This window comes from Haliaeetus albicilla, chromosome 6, assembly GCF_947461875.1.
Source record: "Haliaeetus albicilla chromosome 6, bHalAlb1.1, whole genome shotgun sequence".
NCBI classification, from domain to species: domain Eukaryota; kingdom Metazoa; phylum Chordata; class Aves; order Accipitriformes; family Accipitridae; genus Haliaeetus; species Haliaeetus albicilla.
Genome location: NC_091488.1, coordinates 31,142,073 through 31,161,850, shown reverse-complemented (window position 1 = coordinate 31,161,850; position 19,778 = coordinate 31,142,073). Strand labels below are relative to the sequence as shown.

The window sequence follows — 19,778 nt, the reverse complement described above, 5'->3', positions numbered from 1 at the left end:
TTTATCTCTGGATTGACGTGCAGGTTAGTGCTAGAGTAGGGTTTGTTTTTGCAGAGCCAAGTGGCTCCAGCGTGTTGTGTTTATGGTGCCTGTATGGTCAGAGTGAGCCAGGCTCTGGGCCTCAGCTTCCCAGTCTGGTGCCTGGCTTGCTCTGTGCTAGGCATTGAGTACAAGCTGGCATGGACGCAGTATAAATACCCAGTCCTGAGATAACATGTCCCTCATCTTTGAAAAACAGTATTTGTGTGCTAACATGGTTCTTGCAGAAGTGGGGCTACCACCTATTAAAAAAAAATCTAAGTTTAGCTTGGTTGTCCATTTGTCATAGACAAGAGGAGGAGAATCTTGGCTGAGTCCTATTTATAGAATGGAATCATAGAACAGTTTGGGTTGGAAGGGACCTTAAAGATCACGTAGTTCCAACCACCCCTGCCATGGGCAGGGACACCTTCCACTAGACCGGGTTGCTCAAAGCCCCATCCAACCTGGCCTTGAACACTTCCAGGGATGGGGCATCCACAACTTCTCTGGGCAACCTGTTCCAGTGTCTCGCCACCCTCACAGTAAAGAATTTCTTCCTAACATCTAATCTAAATCTACTCTCTTTCAGTTTAAAACCACTACCCCTCATCCTATCACTACATTCCCTGATAAACACTCCCTCCGCATCTTTCCTGTAGGCCTCCTTTAAGTACTGGAAGGCCACTATAAAGTCTCCCTGGAGCCTTCTCTTCTCCAGGTTAAACAACCTCAACTCTCTCAGCCTGTCTTCATAGGAGAGGTGCTTCAGCCCCCTGATCATCTTTGTGGCCCTCCTCTGGACCTACTCCAATAGGTTCTTTCTTACACTGGGGGCCCCAGAGCTAAACACAGTACTCCAGGTGGGGTCTCAAAAGAGCGGAGCAGAGGGGGAGAATCAACTCCCTTGACCTGCTAGCCACAATTCTTTTACTGCTGTCCAGGATGCGATTGGCTTTCTGGGCTGCAAGAGCACATTGCTGGCTCTTACTCAGTTTTTCATCTGCTAATACCCCCAAGTCCTTCTCTGCAGGGCTGCTCTCAATCCACTCATCGCCCAGCCTGTATTTGTGCTTGGGATTGCCCTGACCTATGTGCAAGACTTTGCACTTGACCTTGTTGAACTTCATGAGATTTGCATGGGCCCACCTCTGAAGCCTGTCAAGGTCCCCCTGGATGGCATCCCTTCCCTCCATCATGTCGACCGCACCATACAGCTTGGTGTCGTCAGCAAACTTGGTGAGGGTGCACTTAGTCCCACTGTCCATGTTGCTGACAAGGATGTTAAACTGCTTTTAAACTTTGGGAAGGTGGAAAATGCATGGAAAGAATGAAACTGAAACATGTAAGCCTGCAAAAAAGTTGGTGCAGTCACACTATTACTAAACTGCATATTCTCACACAGTGAGACACGTGAAGTAATATTGCAGAGTGTTTCTAGATGCTGGAATAAATATCTAGTGTCTACAGAGAGCATGCCCTATGTCTGGAGATCCACTCTCCAGTGCACTGCGCGCTTTCATTTGTGGTGTCTTTGAAGTGAATTAATATGTTGATGTTTGTCCAGTCAGTGCCTGAAGGAGTTTCATTTTTTTTATTTTATCTTAAGGGTAGGTGAAAACAAAGACCTCCATACGTATATATATATATGGTGGTTACATGTGAGATTCTGTTGCAAATGAACAAACATACAGTGAACATAAAATCAGGAGCTAGCTGTACAGCCCTGAAGGGAGCCAGAAATATTCTGGCTGGCTGAAAGCCTGGTTGGTGGTCACTGTTTGCCCCCTACTAAGCCAAATCAGATGTGTTGTTTTTTAATGCATCAAGAATTACCAGGAAACCAAAGATTTTGCTTTTTTCCTGCCTGGAGCTACCAGGAATCTACATAACTGTGACAGTTCATTTGGTAGGGACTTGTGTTGGCTTGTTGGTAGGCTGCAGGCACCTGGATAATTTGAGTTGCAACGATACATGCCACCCTACAGTTGTTTGGTTCTGTTGAATAAGGAGATGCCCTCGCCTACTGACATTATTGTGGTAGCTATTGCAGGCTGGAGCCCAACCTGGCCAGCAAAACCTGCTCAAGAGGAAGGATAAGGACACGGGTGGCGAGCCTATTCTCTGTCCTGTGCCACACTGTTTACAGAATCCAGTCTGGCTTGTTTAAAACCAGGGTGGGTATGTCTATAGGAGCAGCCATCATAGCAGCTATTGGGGGCAAAGGAAAAATCCAAGAATTTTTAGCAGGCAGAGATATTTTCTTTCTGCACCTGTCTGAACTCACCAGAGCCTGAATACAACTCAAGAAATGCTGGACTGGGGATGTGCTGCATTGTGTTGTTGTTCTTCAGAGTTGTTAGCAGGTCCTTAGAGATCTCGGCATAAGGCTTTTGGTTTGAATGCATTTTCCTGACTATCAGATACACCATCTCTGGTTCGCAGAGACCCCTCTACTCAGCCTAGTGATAAAAGCGCTTTTTAACACCAAAGCTGCTGTGTTCCCACGCCTGTTGCTGTCATGAGGGAGGCCAGTCTTAAACAATAGTAGAGGAATAAAGAATAGCCTCGCTAATTGATATCCTGCCTAGACGCTGAGTCAGGTGGCAGCTTGGGCCTTTTTAAAATTCCTGCATTGTTCCTGATTTTTCATTTGACTGGGGTAAATTTTTATCTTTAAGAAAAGAAAACACACGGGACCGACTGCGTCTGCCTGCTCCACTGTTCCCTTCCCACCCACCCCCACTCATTTTTGGTGTCTTTGTCTTGTGGTAGCCTCCAGCACTGAGGGATTGTCCTGAAACCAGGTTAGATACAATTTGCTAGTTTGGACTTTGAGCTGAGTGTGATCTTCTGTGGTTAGGACAAGGTAGCAGTGGTCTGAGCAGGGGTTCCTAAGTCACATACATCTGCAAGGCTTTGGAGAACGCAATCTTTCACACCTAAATTTCCACGTGGGCTCATATTTATGTGAATAGTCTTAAAATGGTCAGAAGGCAAGGCAAGGCGAGGATGCAGGCACAGGTTCCCAGAAAATCTCTCCATAGCTGAATGTTCGGAGCCCTTGGCAGGATGCTAGGACAGCCTGTGTGCAAACAGACATTTGGAAATTGACAAAAGCAGTATTTACTTAAACAAACTGCAAAATCCTGTAGCTCAAGCTCTTGAATCCACCTCAGCTGCACTAAAAACATTTTCCGGAACGAGGAGGGGGCCAGGGTGGCTTTCTGTAATCTCCGAATCTCACAGGGCCTGCAGAGTCCTGTGTGTTGGTTTCATTCAGCTCTTGTCATCCCTGAGCATCACCCCAGGGCTGCTCTCACTGGCCTGGACCAGGGAGGGCTGTGGCTCTGCTCCTTCCCCTAGCCATGAGCCCTGCATCAAAGGCTGCAGAGGAGAAGGGTCAGAGATGCCCCCAGCACTTTCCTCAAGGCTGGGGGGGTCCCTAGGAAACCTTTGTGGCTCTTTGGCACTGCTTGTCTCCTGCTAAAAGGCCTCAGCAGTCGGGGAAAGTGTGGTCTTCACTGTGCCGCCGGGCAGGAACTCTCAGAGCTGGAAAGGGAACTGGTAAGGGTTACATCTGCATGTGTAGGTATGAGATAAGAGCTGACCTACCCTTCACCCCGAACTGAACTCCCTGAAGCTCAAAGAGGGTAAGGTGACTGCTTGTGAAAATCCTCGGGGGAAGCCTGCCAGACCGGCAAACTTGCCGCTCTTGCTGGGGGCTGGGAGCAGACATTGAACGACCATCCATGAGGAGCTTGGTAGGTCCCTCAACAAAATGCTTGAGGACTGGTGGCACAGAGGAATCAGGACCCGAGGGTGCCCGTCAGGAGCCAGGTTGAGGACAGCCGTGCCCCAGGGCAGTGGGTGCTGTGGTCTGCCAAACGTGGCTCCCTGAGCGGGGGGACACCATGCGAGCGCTGCTGAGGCCTGTAAACCCAGGGGGGGACACCCAGCCCAGCAGCAGGACCCACTGTACCAGAGGATGTTGGGCAAAGGAAACCGATCTCAAAATTCAATTTTTTTTTTCCCCTTCAGATCTGTTTTTTCTTTTCCTTTCCAAAAGTGCTGAAGTTCTGGAAAAACTCTGTGTTTCTAGCGGCAAAGGGAGGGAGGAAGTTCGTGCGTGTGGCAAAGGCTCGTGTCACGGGCACCATCAGGCAAGGGAGGAACACCAGTCGGTGGCAGGATCGCAGGGGGAGGGATGCTCCCCTCCCTCCCGTAGGCCTGCTCCTGTCCAGAGACAGGGAGGACGGAGCGCCCAGCCTTTGTGTCCCCGTGGAGAGGGCACCAGGGGAACGTGGCAGCTGCCCACGCTCCCCTCGCTTGTAGGCTAGAGCAGCTGTGGCTGCTCAGAGCCACCGAGGAGGTGCTGGCATGAAGGCCCCCATGATATCCACCTGTCCTTCCTCACATATACCTGCCCACCTCTGTGGGCCCCTCCTGCCCATTGTTCACTGGCACCTTTTGGTTCAGGGATTGCATTTTTTTCCCTGGCTGGGGGCAGGGTTGTGTTTGAAAGATAATGTAAAGGAGAAGAATCCAAAGCAGGACAAACCCCTGAGGTTCCCAGTGTGGTACTTGGCAGAGGCACAATCCTGTCTTTGGACAAAGCCTTTGTCCTGAGGGGTGGGGGTGGAGGGAGAAATAGAAATTACAGGCAGTGGAGAAACCATTTCAGATTAAGCTGAAATAGCATCTACTAGGTATTTGAGTGGGGCCTTTACTGCATATAGCCTGTGACTGTTGCTTTCAGATATCCCTACAGTGATACACACTTCAGATACTGTCACAGCCTTTTCCCCTGTGCAAATATAAACAGGGCAACAGCCACAGCTAAGTGGCCTTAAATGGAATTCCTGTACTGGAAATCTGTTTCTGCTGGGAAAGAAACATCCTCCTTTTAACGATATTACTGGGTCCTTAAGTCTCCTGGGAGCCTCAGATCCGTTTTGCACAATACGGGAAGCGGTGCTTGCCAACGTAAGCATGGTATGGCGTGGTGAGGGCTGGCCTGGCCCCAACACCATGCTCTCAGCACTAAACCCTACGTGCCAGCTCCCCTGGGAGCAAGCAGGGGGCTCTGCCTGTAACGCCTACTGCTTGCATTGGTGGAATGTGGTTTTGTATTGAATTTGAAGGAGTAGAGAGAGAATCTTCTTGCCCTTGGCATCTTTATGACGACTAGGAAACAGAAAGCATGGATATCTCAGAAGGTGTTTTCCAGCAAGCACACACCAAGAAGAAGCGTCTCTCTCTTCTCTCTCTCTGAATGTAGATTCAGGGTGCCAGAGGACCGGCAAGATGCAGCTTGCCTGTTTAAATCCCTGGTGCATCTCAACCTCGTGCAGGCAGGGCCTCTCTGGAGGTGAAATGAGAATTTATTTCAGACCTGGGCTCCTGTGCTGAGGCTGCTGGTAAGGACTTCCTTGGCTCCAGCTGGGAAAGGGGGCAGTTGTGACAACCACACCTGCCCCATGGGAATATAATGGAGTCCTTTAGCTCATTGCAATGGTTGTGGGGGTTTGCTGTGTGTCACAGCCTGTTAGTGGTGCTCTGGTGATTTGATTGCTTCCCCAGAGCAGTGCTGCTTGAGCCACTGGGCCTCAGCTATGGTAGCTCAGGCAGTGGGAGCATCCTTGGCGTCCTTGGTACATGTGTGGATCCTTGTTATGCAGGTTGCGGAAGAGATTCCTGAGCTTCGGGTTGTCTTGAAACACTGATCAGTCTGTGGCCACTTAGGCTATCTTTGCTGTTGCTATGTGGAGTTAATGGTCACCACGGCAAGGACGGAGCCAGGATGTTTTGGCTCTAACAGTGTGTATTGCCCTGTGATGTGGTTAAGCCTACAGGTTGCTGGCTGCTTGTACGGTTCCAGCTCAGGGACTGTGGCTGCACAAAAGAAATAAATTTCTCATGAACTTCTTCACCTGCCCCTGAAAACTTGGTGGAAAAAGACTTGGGTCCTAATCAAGCTGTTAGTCACAGCAGGTTTCCCAAGCCTTGGGGCTTGCCTGTGCAGGCGGCTAATCTCTGTGGGGCGCATGCCAGCCATGCTGCTGGGGGCTCTGCTCTGCTCCAGGCAGCATGTGCGAATGCTTGCCTGGGAAAGCAGTCATTTCAGAGAGCAGAGCTTTCCTCTCTGGGAAGGAATGGTGGGGAGGACCTGAAGCAACCAGACTACCCCTCCATCAGCATGTTTGAGCAATGAAAAATCTTTTTAATGCTCACTAGGGAACCCGTGGGTATTCAATAAGAAAAGATTTGTTCCCTGCAGGCCTGATGCTGCAACAGCTTCCAGCAGAGACAAGCTGGGTGGCTAGACAGGAGGCTGCGTACTGAAAAGAGAGGGTGAAAGGTGCCGCCTGCCAAAGCAGCAGCTGGTGAGAAGGCGACTGGACTGCACAGCATCAGCGCACACATGATCGGTGGGGAAGCGCGAGCCCAGCTTCAATCCTTGTCAATGGCACCTCGTTGACTTTTAACACTTCCTTATCGTGTCTGCGCTCACCTCATAGCAGCACTGATAAAATGCCATCGCCGGTGTAATCTCCTGAGCAGCTCTGCAGAAAACGTTGCAGAGCATGGGAGGCTGAACCGCCTGCAGCCAGCAACCAGCATGGGACTCTGGTCCAGAGCAAGGTAACAAAGAAATGGCCCTAACCTGAGACAAGGCGAGGGTGGAATAATCTCCTAGGTTTATGGAGCACTAGGTGTGCCAATATGACTGACACAGCAGCACATGAATTCTGTGTTAGAGTGGGGTTTGCAGAAGCTGGGATAGCTGTTACTTTTCAGTACCTAGTGGAGTTGGAAATGTACGCTCTCTGAAGTGACTGCAGTATGTTAGTACCCAGAGCTATAAACAACAGAGTTATGATAATGGGAAGGAATGCACAGGGTTTTTTGTTGTCTTTCTTTTTTTCCCAGAAATAACTTATTTCTCTCTCTTGGGTTATTAAGTGCCTAAGTAGTTCTTGTACAAATCTTAATTATCGCTAAAAGAAGGTATCATTTTTCAACCCATAAATGCTACCTGTAGGCTCATAGCAGTTTTTTAAGCTATTTTAAATTTATTTTTCTTTTTTTACAGGCAAGCAACTTGCAGTGATACATTTCAGAGAGTCCTCTTTATGGGTTTGAACTAAGGACCCCTGAATATAAAATGATACACAACTACTGAGCAGGTATGTCATTTTTGGAACCTATAACTGGTGCCAAACTCTTTTACAGTATCTTGCCACTGAAGGATAACAACGAAACCTGTCATGGAACTGGCTGGAAAAAAGAATTTTCCTTCTGAGTGATAAATTTGGATGTTTAAGAATGTTGTTTTTTTGGTTTTGTTTTTTTTTTTTTAAAGAAAGGATCCTAGACACAGTGTCCTTCTTCCTGAATTGGAGAGAAAAGTCATGATGCTAAAATTTCTTGCTGGAGAAAAACTTCTGAAGATTTTATCAAAGAACTTGGGGCCAAAGTCCTTCACTTTTTTCATGGCTGAAAATTTGATTTCAGCTTCACAGATCCAACTATTTTAACTGATGAAAGGTGAAACAAGGGGCTTCTTTAGAGTAAGGAATTATCATTACCAACAGAAACTTCCAGTGAAATCAATGAAAAGTTTCAGTTTGACTTGCTGTTTTACTTTTCCATCTTATTCAGAAAATAGGTTTATGCAGCTCTCAGCACATTTTTTTCTTCTTGGGCTACAGCTCTACTCCGTACTATGTTATTCATTGAATGTTATTATCCTGTATCTCTTATATAGCACTATTTTTGTAATCGTCCCTGTAATCACTTCCACATGCTGCAAACTTGCAGAATGGAACAAACTCCTTCCACATTCCCTGTATGCACATTATCTTTGCCAATTTCTTCCTCTCCAATTCTTGCTTGGATACCTTGAAGTTTATTTTCAATATCATAATCCCAAAGTTGTTCTCACAGGAACATCTAGTGCTGCCCCAGCCACTTTTAGGAGTCTCTTATTTTTTTCCCACCAGCTTTGATCTTTCCTGTGCTTTTGAACTGTTCTCCCCCTTTGCTCTCTTTCTTTTGTTTCTGTCCAACATCTTGTACTACCATCTCTTTGTTCCAGCTTCTTCCCATTTCTCCAGTCTTCCATCATCCCCTACCAACATCTGGAACTCTATGTGTGGGAAACCCAGGCCTTTTCCCAACACCACCTCTCTTCATCACCCCCAGCACTTCCGCTGTTCTCCCCGACAGTGACATACATGTTACTGCACGTTTTACTGTATCCAAGCTGTGTTGCATATGGACCTGTCAAATCTCACCAGTTTTTCCTCTAAACCCTGACTTTTTGCCTCCACTGTCTAAGTGACGAGCTTATTTGTCCTCAGTTACTGCAGTGCTGCTTGCAGTCCCCAGCCTCCTGCCTCCCAGGTCCTGCTGCCTTACCCTTGTTGTTCCTCAGCTTCATATTCCTTCTGTGGCTTCTCCATCAGGTTTCAGCCTCTACATGTAGACTCTGTATGTACCCATTTCACGGTTGTCTGCTATCCCCTCACACTTGCCATCTTCCTGAGTGGTGTTTAACCACTTACTGACTCTTTCTGCATCATTTGCTCACCTTTATGCCTCTTTCCAAGCCTTCAAAATTTCTTTTCTGCACTTCAATGTTTTGGGTTTTTTCCCTTGACCCTGTTCATACTAGGCACAATCAGGAGCGAAACACCTTGAAGACAGTAAATACCTGATTCCTCTTGAAATGAATACTGATTATCTATCTGCCCACCTAGGAGTTAGGCAGCTGCATATTTTTAAGGTATTTGTGTACCAGTGTGCCACCTGGCACCCACTGTTATCTCTTGAGACCCCTACTTAGATTCCCTACACCGCTGATGCCACCTCACCCTGGAAGTCTGTGGTATCTGTCAGTAGTGTCCTCATAGTCTGCATTTGGTAACAGCCTGAGGAACTTGGTATCTAGTTCTTGCTTCGGTCCACTGGGATCCATAAGGAAGCTGTCCCTCTGCCTATTTCTCTGTCAGAGCCTGATCTCGTACAGGTTTTCCCAGAAGGCATACCAGATCAATTGGTGCACAATGAAGGGCTGGTGAAGGTAGGTGTTGTGGCCAGTGTCTGAGACCAGGAGGTAAATGACCAGATTTAACTTCCTTCTTGGAGGATGGGAAACAGCACCTAGCCTCCTCACCTCTGAAATCCACTATTTGTAGAGATGGAGGCAGCTATGATGTTAAAGTTTACTCAGTGGATCAGCAGAGCATATGAAATGAAGTGTATGTAATGTTAGGCTAAGCTGTCATGGTGGGAAAAAGCGGGATTGTGCTTCCTTTATGTCCCTCTGGTAATCTGCCCAAGACTTACATTCGCACTTTATCTAGCCATCTGGTTATTGTTCTTTGAAATTTTAAGGACCTTCCTTATCAGATTTGAATGAATTTCATCCTAGAATGTGCTCCAGCCTGATGGGCAGAGCCACTTGCTCAAAACACTTGAGGCAAAATGGAGAAAGTGTTGAACATGACTTCTTTCTTTTTTTTCCTACATTCTAGTAAAATGTCCTAATTAGTGGCTTGCTGGGCCATGTCACCAGCAGCCTGGCTTACTATCTTTTTTTTTTTTTTTTTTTCTGGAGTGCTTTTTGACAAAAACCCCCTTGCATTGTGTACTTAGACTGGGGAAGACAGCAAGGTGGTGAGTCCTGTTTTGAGATGGATACCCCCTCTACAGATAGGTGTGAGATATCCATGTCCTCCTGAAGCCATGCCCTTGGACAGTGTTTTCCCATGGACATCCTATGTGGCGTCCCTTAAGGGTGCTGGTATTTGCTGGTGCTCTTCTGAGGCATCCAGCGCCAGCCACCTCCACTCTTTGTCCAGTGTGCAACAGTAAGGGGATGTGAACTACTAGCTGAGCTGCTCCTGCACTCAGCACTAACCAGCTCACATTTGCTGCAGACCTAGTGTAATAGTTAACCATGCCAGCAAAAGAGAAAGGAGGAGAAGAAAAAGGGAATAGAGAAAATAAAAAGCAGGACATGGAGGTAATGAAAGTGGGGGAGTGCTTCTGGTATTGTAATTCTACCAGACTTAGATTTCTCTGCTCCTGCTGTGCTTTGCTAAAAATGAGGCTAGTTAGTCACAGCAGATGTGAATGTAACAACTAATAAGGGAATGAGAGAAGCTACGAGAAATGCATGAATTAAGTAGACTTTCTTACTGTTGTTTTGTGGGGGGCTTAGAACTAGCAGTTTTCAAACTGTGGCCTACTGGTTTCTCCTGTCAAGTGATTGTAATGCTATGGAGGGTGACAGAAAGGTGCAGCAAGCAAGATGCATGATGTGTCTTCAGTCAGGAAGAGGAGAGCGCTTGGGGAATGGGTTACTGGAACTGCTGAGGGATGATGGTGTAGCTGGGACGAAAGATGTAGCTTAGGAGTAGATGCTAATGTTGCAGAAATGGGGATGGGGATTCATGTGGCTAAGAATAAATGGGTTTATAGAAAGGATACTGGTGGTTATTTGGTAACCAGAAGCCTAAATGATCAAAGAGTTTAGTAAGCCCTTCTGACTTTGCCTTGCCCTTCCAAAAATATATCATGGCTGGGTGGAAAGTCACCTCCCATCCATTCTTAGACGTTAATCACCCCCTTCAGTATAGGTGGCCTATCAGATTGCATAGGCTGGATAAACATTGGGATATATGATAGCACATTTGCTGAGCTATGGGATCTAAAGGTAAGGTCAGTATCTGGAAAGCCAAGATATTTGTGAGGGGAGGCAGGATTCCTGGTCTCTTCAGCTGCTTGCCCTCAAAATGGAAGGAGAAAGCATTTCAAATTCCAGAAGTCTTTGCAGGCTCCAAGCTATAAACAGGCTCTTCCTATATGAAGCAATAAGGATCTAACAGTAATCAGAAGATGTCTGCTTTTCCATACAGGCCTAATACTACTGGGATATGCTTTTGTGAGGGGGATGAAGCCCATCAGTCAGGGGGGACAGGAGTGCCCAGTGCTACTGGTGTAGATCATCCAAGACGGTATTGAAGATAGAGTCATGGGGTAAAGAATAAATGAAAGCCCAGTCAAGCTGAAGCAGAGGGAGATAGAAAAGGGAAGGAGTCAAAAACAGAAAGAAAGATGAAAAGAGGAAGAAAATAGGGAAAGGGGGGGGGGGAAGTATTGGCAGTGTTTTGTACAATGGAGAAGTGTCCTAACTGTTGAATACACTCCATTAATACTGCATTTTTTTTTTGGCTAGCTAGTCTAAGGGCCTCTGTGGAGGCAAGTACACAAATGATGGGTCCCCAAGTCCTGCTGCTCTCTCCAAATTCAATGAGAACAGAATTTATGACCTAGATAATGATCCTGAATTCATCTGGGGGGGCTGTGGCTCTAGCAGGTCTGGATCATCTGTATTCCCAAAAGTAATGTGAAGGAAGATATGACCAAAGGAATGTATTTGCTATTTTACTTTGCGGAACACAGGGCAAGTGCCATATGCAGTAGTTGTGGATGCTCTGTTTATTCCCACCACTCTTGCTAGCTTGAATGCAATGGTACCACACCTTGGGTCTCTGAAGCTGTTCTTGGCGCGTAGGCTCTTTGCATTAAAAATCTTCATGGGTCTGTCACCATAGGCCACAGCTATACCTTGGGGTGCAGAGTATGCAGGGTGTTGATGCTTGGAAGTGCTTGTACGACACTGCTCTGTATTTCCTGGTCCTAGTCAAGAGACTAAAGTGAAGGTTACTAGAAGTTTAATATCCAGTAGCATGTTGCAAGCGTTGGTGTTTCCTGACAGCAATGACTACTGTTTCACCCTATAACCACACCTCTGCTCCCAGTCAGAAACACCAAACCTGAGCAGCCTGGAGTGTACTAGCTTCCTCTCTGGTGTGTGGTCTGACATGGATGCACAAACCGCTTGGATGATGGAAGAAACCAAAGCGTCCCTCATAACTAAAGTGAACTCTTCTAGGACGTTGGTTGTTCTCACATTAGTCAGGTATGACAGTGGGGGAAAGTGCCTCTCCAGGAAGGATCTGTGTCACTTGGACCCTTTGTTTACACTGACCAAAGCCATTGGATTTCATACCTTCTCGTACAGTGATCCTATAATAAAACGGGAAAGATCAGACATTCCCATAGATACAGAGTACTGGGGCTCTGTCCCGGATGGGAAATGTGCACAGTAAGATGCCAGACCCATGAGCCCTTCTCCACCCTGGGATGGAATAACCCACCTTTTTTCATCATGAATCTTAGCAGCCAACGGTGTTGCCTCACCTCATTCATTAGCCAGCCAGTGTCAGTGTAATTAGGGGTTAAGTAGTTAATCTTCAAAAATCCCTTGGAAGCCAGGGAATCCATGCCTTTGCTTATTTGCAACTTGTGTAATTTGTGTACTGCCCCTGAGGCAACCAGACATGGGAATGCAATCCCATATTTTTGTATTTAACAACTGAAAAGAAGATGTGAGAAAAGGTTTGTATTTACAACAGTATAAAGAAAAGCTTTGACTATCTAACTTTCTGTTTCACCTTCCCTGTTGCATGCTATGCATCTTCTTGGTGCCCAGTCCTGCAAAAACAGAAAGCCTGTATTTTAGTGTGCATTGAGACTAGCTCCTCTGACACAGCATGAAGTTAAGCATGTGCGTAAGCTTGCTTTTGTCCCAGCCAGAGAGGAAGACTACTGTTTCTTAATTGGGGCCCACTTGTGGTAGGCCCTACTGAAACATGTATCAAATGGTAACTTTATCTTAAAGCACTTCAAATCAAATTACACAAGGTAGACTGAGCCAGGAATAGATAGTGCTGGTATAGTGCTTTTAAAAAGTTTTGTTGTTGCTGTTTGTTGCAATGCAGACATTAGAACTTCACAGGCAACTTGCTGGTCCTCCAAATGGATGGAGGTGTATAATTGTAAGGGGGAATAAGCATTGTAAAGTTAGTCATTTGTGGCTGTATACTATTGAACTCTACTATCAATGATCTGAAAGACAGCAAAATAGTAATTGGTCAGTAGGAATGACTCAAAAATCAGTAAGCTAGCAAAAAAACCCAAAACATTACTGCAATAGTCTGGATCACTCAGAAAGATGGGGCCAAGCATAACATTAGCTGCTGTAAGTCACATGTCAAAGAATAAGGAATACAGGCTATGCTTATCAGCTGGCAAGTTTGTCTCGGGAAGCAGTGACAGGGAAGAAGTGGGGGCTGGTGCAGCTCACTGGCTGACAACAAAATTCCAGGATGATGCTGTAGCTGGGGGAACTCATGCAGCTTTCGGTAAATAACTTCAAGATTAATAGCTCTAGGAGAGGCTGAGCATGTGTCATTTAGCACTAACACGGTCACTTCCCATGTACTCTATTTAGTGCTTTTGTTGGTGGTTCCTGGATGGGAGAGATTTCAGGGACAATGCCTGAGGGTGTAAAAGAATTGGAAGTATGCCTTCCAGTGAAAGAAGTTAAAAGGAAAAACAGAAAGCTGAAGGCTAACTTTTTTCAGTGTCTATATATACTTACATGGGGAACAAACTTAGCAGACTGAAGTGTAATAAGATCCAAACCCCAGAATTTGAAACTGGGGCGGGGGGAAGTCATATGAGAAAAAGCACTATTTTTTTAACATTGTCTGTAATTAACCATTAGAAAAACTAACTCACTGGGGGTTGTGGAGCATCCTCCACTAGGAGGCTTTTAAACTGTGGCTGGATTCTTGTCAGAAAGTAGACCCTTGCCGAGATGGAAAGGATTTCTACTAAGTCTTCTGACCCAAGTTTTTGAAGGTGTGGGTCTAGATGATCTTTCTGGAATAGCAGTCGGAGGTTGGCTCACTGTTGGCAGCTATGGGGTTGAGAGTTGGGACCTCACGGCAAGAACAGAAGGCATCTCCTCTCAATCCAAGGCATTACTCCTTTTCACCCTGACCTGTGCAAACAGCCTGCAAACAGCCAAACCACATCACTCTTCCTCTTTAAGTTTCACATGCATGCTAGTGCTCCAGTAAGCAGCATTGCTCCCCCTTCATTCCTGTTTCCTATGTAACCATCTACTCTGTTCCCATGACATCGGCAGCCACCTCCACCACTGAAAGACCACTGAGGGTGGTGGAGGTGGGCACCAACATTTCAAAGAGGAGCTGCCACCACCCCTACCCTGTCACCAGCCCTTCATCCCAGAGCACTGTTCCACTGTCCATGGTGGCACCCATGGGTCTGGCTGTACAAGGTGGGAGAAGCCAGAGTCCTCAGCGGGAGCAACCAGGCACCGTCTTCACTGGGAGAAAAGGGCATGAGCTAGATGCAGGCCTCTCACCTGAACTCAGAGTGTTTGCTTCACTTTTTTATTGGATTATGCTGCAGTGATATCCTAAAGCAAATGAGGCTTCATTAGTGTCCACTGAGGTGCTCAGTGATAAGAGGTATTAATCGTCATTTATCAGTGTTGCTTTAATTCTCCTCTGGCCAAACCAAGGCGTTCCTTTGCATACCATCATCTATGGCTTTGAATATATTTCAAACTTTAAACCTTGAACAGTTATTCTCCTATATTTCTGAGGCAAACAAGAATGAGTTCTTTCCCTCTCCTTCCTCAATGGGCATTTTAATTTTTTTGTGGAAAAACTATATTCCCATGATGCCAGGGTTTTGCTTCATTTCTTAACTTATTCCCCACAGACTTAAACTTTGGCAGAGGCCAAAAGCATGCATGTGGAACGGTCAGTGCAATGGTCAGTGAAGTTTCTAATGGTGCAATGTACCATTAGAAACTTCAGAGAACAGCACTAGAAAGATGAGCACTGACGCAGGTGGAGGTTGGGGCAATATTAATAGGGGCCAGCAGGGGCTCTGAGCCTTTGCGCACCGCTGGTGTGAGTAGATACTTGCTGTAACAGTACTTTCTGGGAAACACAATGGCCACTTATGAGCCAGCCCTATCCCAACACAGTGGAAGAAAGCCAGGCAGGGCAGTGTGTCCCCTGCGGTGCAGGAGGGCTAGCTGGGTGGAGTGTGGCAAGGGGCGGTAAGCGGGCGAGGAGCTGTGGATGTGACCACTGAGGCTGCACCGGGTGGGAAGCTTTTCCTCTTGTGACTGCACCTGGATTGTGTGCCAACCTCAGCACACAATGTTATCACTGCAAGCCAGCACATGGCCAGGACGGCTGTGCTTGCACAGTCAGGCCCCAGGAGACTTTCTCCAGTTCTTATAGCTTTTGGCTTTGATGGCTTTTGCCAGAAACATGCCATGACCCTATTCCCTGGGTTTGTTTCCAGTGGTACCAGGATTGCCTCTGCTCATGGATGAACTGTGCTACTGAGGTGGGTATGTAGTTGTGGGGAGTAAAAGTGAAGGGTTTTGTCAGGAACTGAATCAGGACCTCTCCTCTACCCCACCCCTCTCTGGCAATCTGTGCTGCTCTTGGCTGTTTCCTTATCTAGGGTTTATTGCTGTGCAAAACAGCTGAGTTAATGACTCAGAAAGTCCCAGCTGTATGAAGACTTTACTGCTCGGATAGAAATCCTTCCCAAGAAGCCCATTCCCTTTTCTGTAACAAATACATAGCTGCTGAAACCATGAGTACTCTTGGATAAATGCAGTCCTTGGACAAATGTAGTCCTTCAGGGCTCAAAACCAGTCTGTGGCAGTGGTTTCCATGGGTCAGGGATGTGTGGTCTGTGTACAGTCACCTTTACTTTTGTCACTGTTAAATATCTTGCCTAAAAGGGAGAGTCGGGCCTGGATCATCAGAAGCACTTAGCATTTTCACAGATCTCCCTCCATGGCAGTCTACGGAAGTTTTATCTTTTCTCTAAGGGACACAAGCTAGATTAAATGCTGCTGCTAGAAGTCCCAGCCTGAGCCTGCCCTCTTCCCTGCACTAGCAGAAAGCCTACATTATTTATTTTGTTGTATTGTTCCATGAATAAGACTTTTATTGCTCCTTGCTTGCCTTTTTGCCCAGGCAAGCCCAGACATCCTTTCTTGAAAAGAAGAAATCAATACCCCTTCCTTAATTCCTTGGCAGCCTTTGCTTTTCCCAGGACAGATGGCTTCTAGGACAGTTCCAGGTTTTCCATGCTTTGGCAGGATAGGCAATACATTCAAAGAGTGTAACAGCACTGGACTAGTTTGCAGGAAATGAAGTGGTTTCAACCTTTGACACCTGAGATTCATGAGTGACTAAAGTCTTTGGCATCAGGGAGACCTGTTAATGCAAATGTCAATTTCCAGCTGAATTAAAATCTACTCTTAGGACAGTTATATGGCTTTTGACAGGTATGACAATGTATACAGCAAATAGCATCCAAGAGAATTTGCAGGAGTCTCTGTATTTTTGGGGGTCTGTTCTGGGTACATGATTGGTGCCTGGTTGTTCATAAGTCTTTGTAGGTTCACTGACAGCTTGCCAGGATTGGCATTTGTACTCCAATAAATAGACTTGAAACAGTACAGTAACAAACAGGAGGTTGCTGGCACCTTCATGCTGGACAGATATGAGTCTTCTATAGGCAGCTCAAGTGCTGATGCATGATACCCTTTGATACAAATGCACTTAGGTGCTTTGTGGGGCATCATCTGTATTAAGCTTGAAGGAGGCAGGCTCTACGTTCAAGTTGTCTGTGAGCTGTCCTTTGGCACATGTGGATTGGCAGTGTCTATTGGTTTGTTTTCTGCTGAGTGTTCTTTGCTATTCTCATTCTGCTTTGCAGTAATTCTAGTCTTCTTGCTTCACATTTGCTTCTCACACGGTCTTGCCTGTGTCCTTCAAACTGCTTCCCTTATATGGATAGCAAAGATAGGCGCTATCTTTCCAGGGCTGAGAGATGAGACATTGCTTATAGATGGGACTAGCTTTTGAAATGCATGAGCAAGAATCCTCAGGATGATGCTGTACATGGACACTCGTGACACTGCTTTCTGGGCTACAGATCATAAATTATTTTTGGGAGCTGGACTAGAGATGAGCAGATTTAAGCCCTTAAAATTACATATTAGCAGCCTGTGTATAGATCTAAGATCTCACATGATCAGTACAAGGTGAGAAGACAGTCCTGGGGGTTACCTTCTTCATTCAGGCCGGCAGGTAGTCATTAAAGCAAGCTGACTTTTGAACCAGAAAATAAGTACTCTTCTTCTAATTTGCTGAATTAGGGGTCATGGAGAACACATAATGGGGAGATTTTGACAGCAGAGGACTGTCACGAAAACTGCATAATAAACCAGGCAGGACTGAGGTGATATATGTACATGCCTTGCCTCTACGTGTACATCCAAGGTTCATGTAGCCCTATCAAGCACCAAGTTGCACTGCGAGCTTGTATGCAGTTCAGCTACCCTGAGCTCAAGAGTATTCCGCAGAGTCACTGCTTCCAGGGACGAAGTTCTCCATAGCAGAGCTACAGCTGATCTCCTTGCGGATGTGCAAGACGTGACCTTCCTTGTGCTAAAGCAAACCCTTTCTGTGTTTGCCCAGCTCACTGTGCCATCAGGGGTGCTCCAGATCAGCAGTCCCCTTTTTCATGATTTGTCCCTCTCCTGGACTTACTGACATTTGCAAAATGTTTGCTGTTTACTTCCAGGTTATTGACTAAAAATATCATGAGGCCAAAAACCCTCCAGGATCTTGGTACAAACACGCTATAAACAAAACAATCACTTCTAGTTCTCAATTGTATTTTGGGACCAGTCTGATAGGTCATTTATAGTCTGTTTAACGACTGCTATCTTATTTTTCTGTCAAGCAAGTTCTTTACTCAAATTGCCATGTGATAGAAGAGAAACTGCCTTCCAGGATCTTAAGTATGTTGTACCAGCTTTGTTATATTTAACAATGGTATGTGCAATTTCCTCAGAGAAAAGTATTAACACAGTTCAGTGGGGTGAATTTTCTATAAAACAATGTTGATTGCCCCTAGTTATATTTCCCTCCTTTTATTCCCTTTGTTCTGTGTTAGCCACTTCATTATTTAGTTCAGGACTGAGATCCTACCACAGGCTGTAGTTACCTGTGAGTAGTTACAGTTATGGGATATGCCCTTCTACATAGTCTTTACAAAATGCCAGAATATGGTTTTTCTTCTTCTCCAGGACTTACCCATTGCACCAAGAAGTACAGAAAATCAACATAAATAGTGCAGAGGCATCCTATGCAGCTTATTAAAAATAAATAAATAAAGTAAGTTTCAGTGCAAGGTATCCAGTCCTGCTGATTTAAAATGCCTGATTTTAGTAGGTGGTATTTAATTCCTCTGGGATATGATGATAATAGACATGTCATCAACAATGTCTTCATCATCTACTTTCTTTTTTCCCAGCAGTAGGATAGAAGTATTTATTGATTTAATTTTTCTTGTCTGCATTATTATTGAATAATCTAACATTTCCATCTGATAACAGATCAATACCATGATTAGGACTCATTTTGTTCTTAATTTACTTTTTTAAAAAATAGCTTTGTCAGTCTTTTTTTCTCTTTCACTTCCATCATCACTTTTTTATAAGTCCTATCTTCTAATTTATATTCAGCTTCTCCTCTCTTACTGTTATATGTGTTTTACTTACTTAAAGCCACCCGCATTTCCATTTTAAATCTGGTTGTGTTTTTTCAATTACACTATTCTTTCTTTACTGGGGACTTGTGTATTTTTGGTGCCTAGTAAAAAATTTTTAAGCAGTTCCCAATGATTATTTATATTTTCTTATGTAAATCCTTCCTTTGTGTTGATTTAGCCCAGAATTATACTCAGGGCTGGGAAACAGGACTTTTTAAAGCATCATGTCTTTCAAAGCTTTGCATTACCACTCTGGACCTTGGTCTGCTTTCATATAACAGTGCAGTTAACTGGGGATCAGTAAACCTGCTACCACCCTTTCATTTCTACCATCACTTTACCCATCTGGATAAGGTGAAATACAGGTTTTGTTCATTTTGGATTTAAGATTTGCAAAATGAGGAAGCTGTTTAGAACATTTAAAAATCCCCAAGGCTGTTTTTGATTCAGCAATATCAGCATGTGTTAAACTAAGCAATAACTTATGTTTGTTTTTTCTTTGATTAGTGCTTGAATAACCAGTGCTCCCATATTCCAGTGTTGCTTGGTTATCTGTTGCAGAACTAAATCATCAGTCCATTTACTAGAACATTGAGTCACAAATATTGAATATTGTTAACTAGGAAATTATGATTCAAAATCACAAACAAGCGAGCAGGTAAAACCTTTTCTTTTTACCCCACTTCTGCCCACTCAGTCTTTCTTAGGGCTACAGCCATTGATTTTAACATTCAGTTGTACAAACCATCCCAGCATCTTTTCCAATGTGTTATAGCTGTAGTCTCCTGGGCAGGCAAAGCCTTGATGAATATAAAATGGAAAGGGATGCCACGACTGTATACAGCTAAAGAGGATGTATTGGAATGGACTTAACTTCTGTATCGTGCTTCTGTAAAGGAGGGCATGTTTCTGAAAGGAAGAGCAAGGGCTGCAGCTGAATACACCCAGCACTGGTCAGTGGAGCTGATATGCAGCAGAGGGATTAGAAACCTACCAAACCTGCTGCACCCTGGGCCCAAGCAGGGTGGCCAACAGAAATATTAGAGTTCATGTCCTCACTTCAGAGCTTCACGGACTGGAGAGACACAGGCCATTAAAATACATGCCTGTATTTTGTGGAGGAACTATCTGTAGTAATAGCTGCATTCATTATGATGGTGTTTATCAGTCAGAAAAGAATGGGGCCTTGCAGGGCAGGACATGTGGAAGAG

The 19,778-nt window shown here is 45.3% G+C and overlaps 1 protein-coding gene across 3 annotated transcripts in view; it reads left to right on the top strand.

Moving 5' to 3' along the window:
• Positions 1-19,778, top strand: part of GJA8 (gap junction protein alpha 8) — a 55,466-nt gene that overhangs the window by 15,589 nt on the left and 20,099 nt on the right. For all 3 annotated transcript variants that reach the window (XM_069785411.1, XM_069785410.1, XM_069785412.1), the window contains 2 exons: positions 6,299-6,663; positions 7,115-7,208. The gene's annotated coding sequence lies outside the window, so the exon portion shown is untranslated. The remainder of the gene's footprint in view (positions 1-6,298; positions 6,664-7,114; positions 7,209-19,778) is intronic.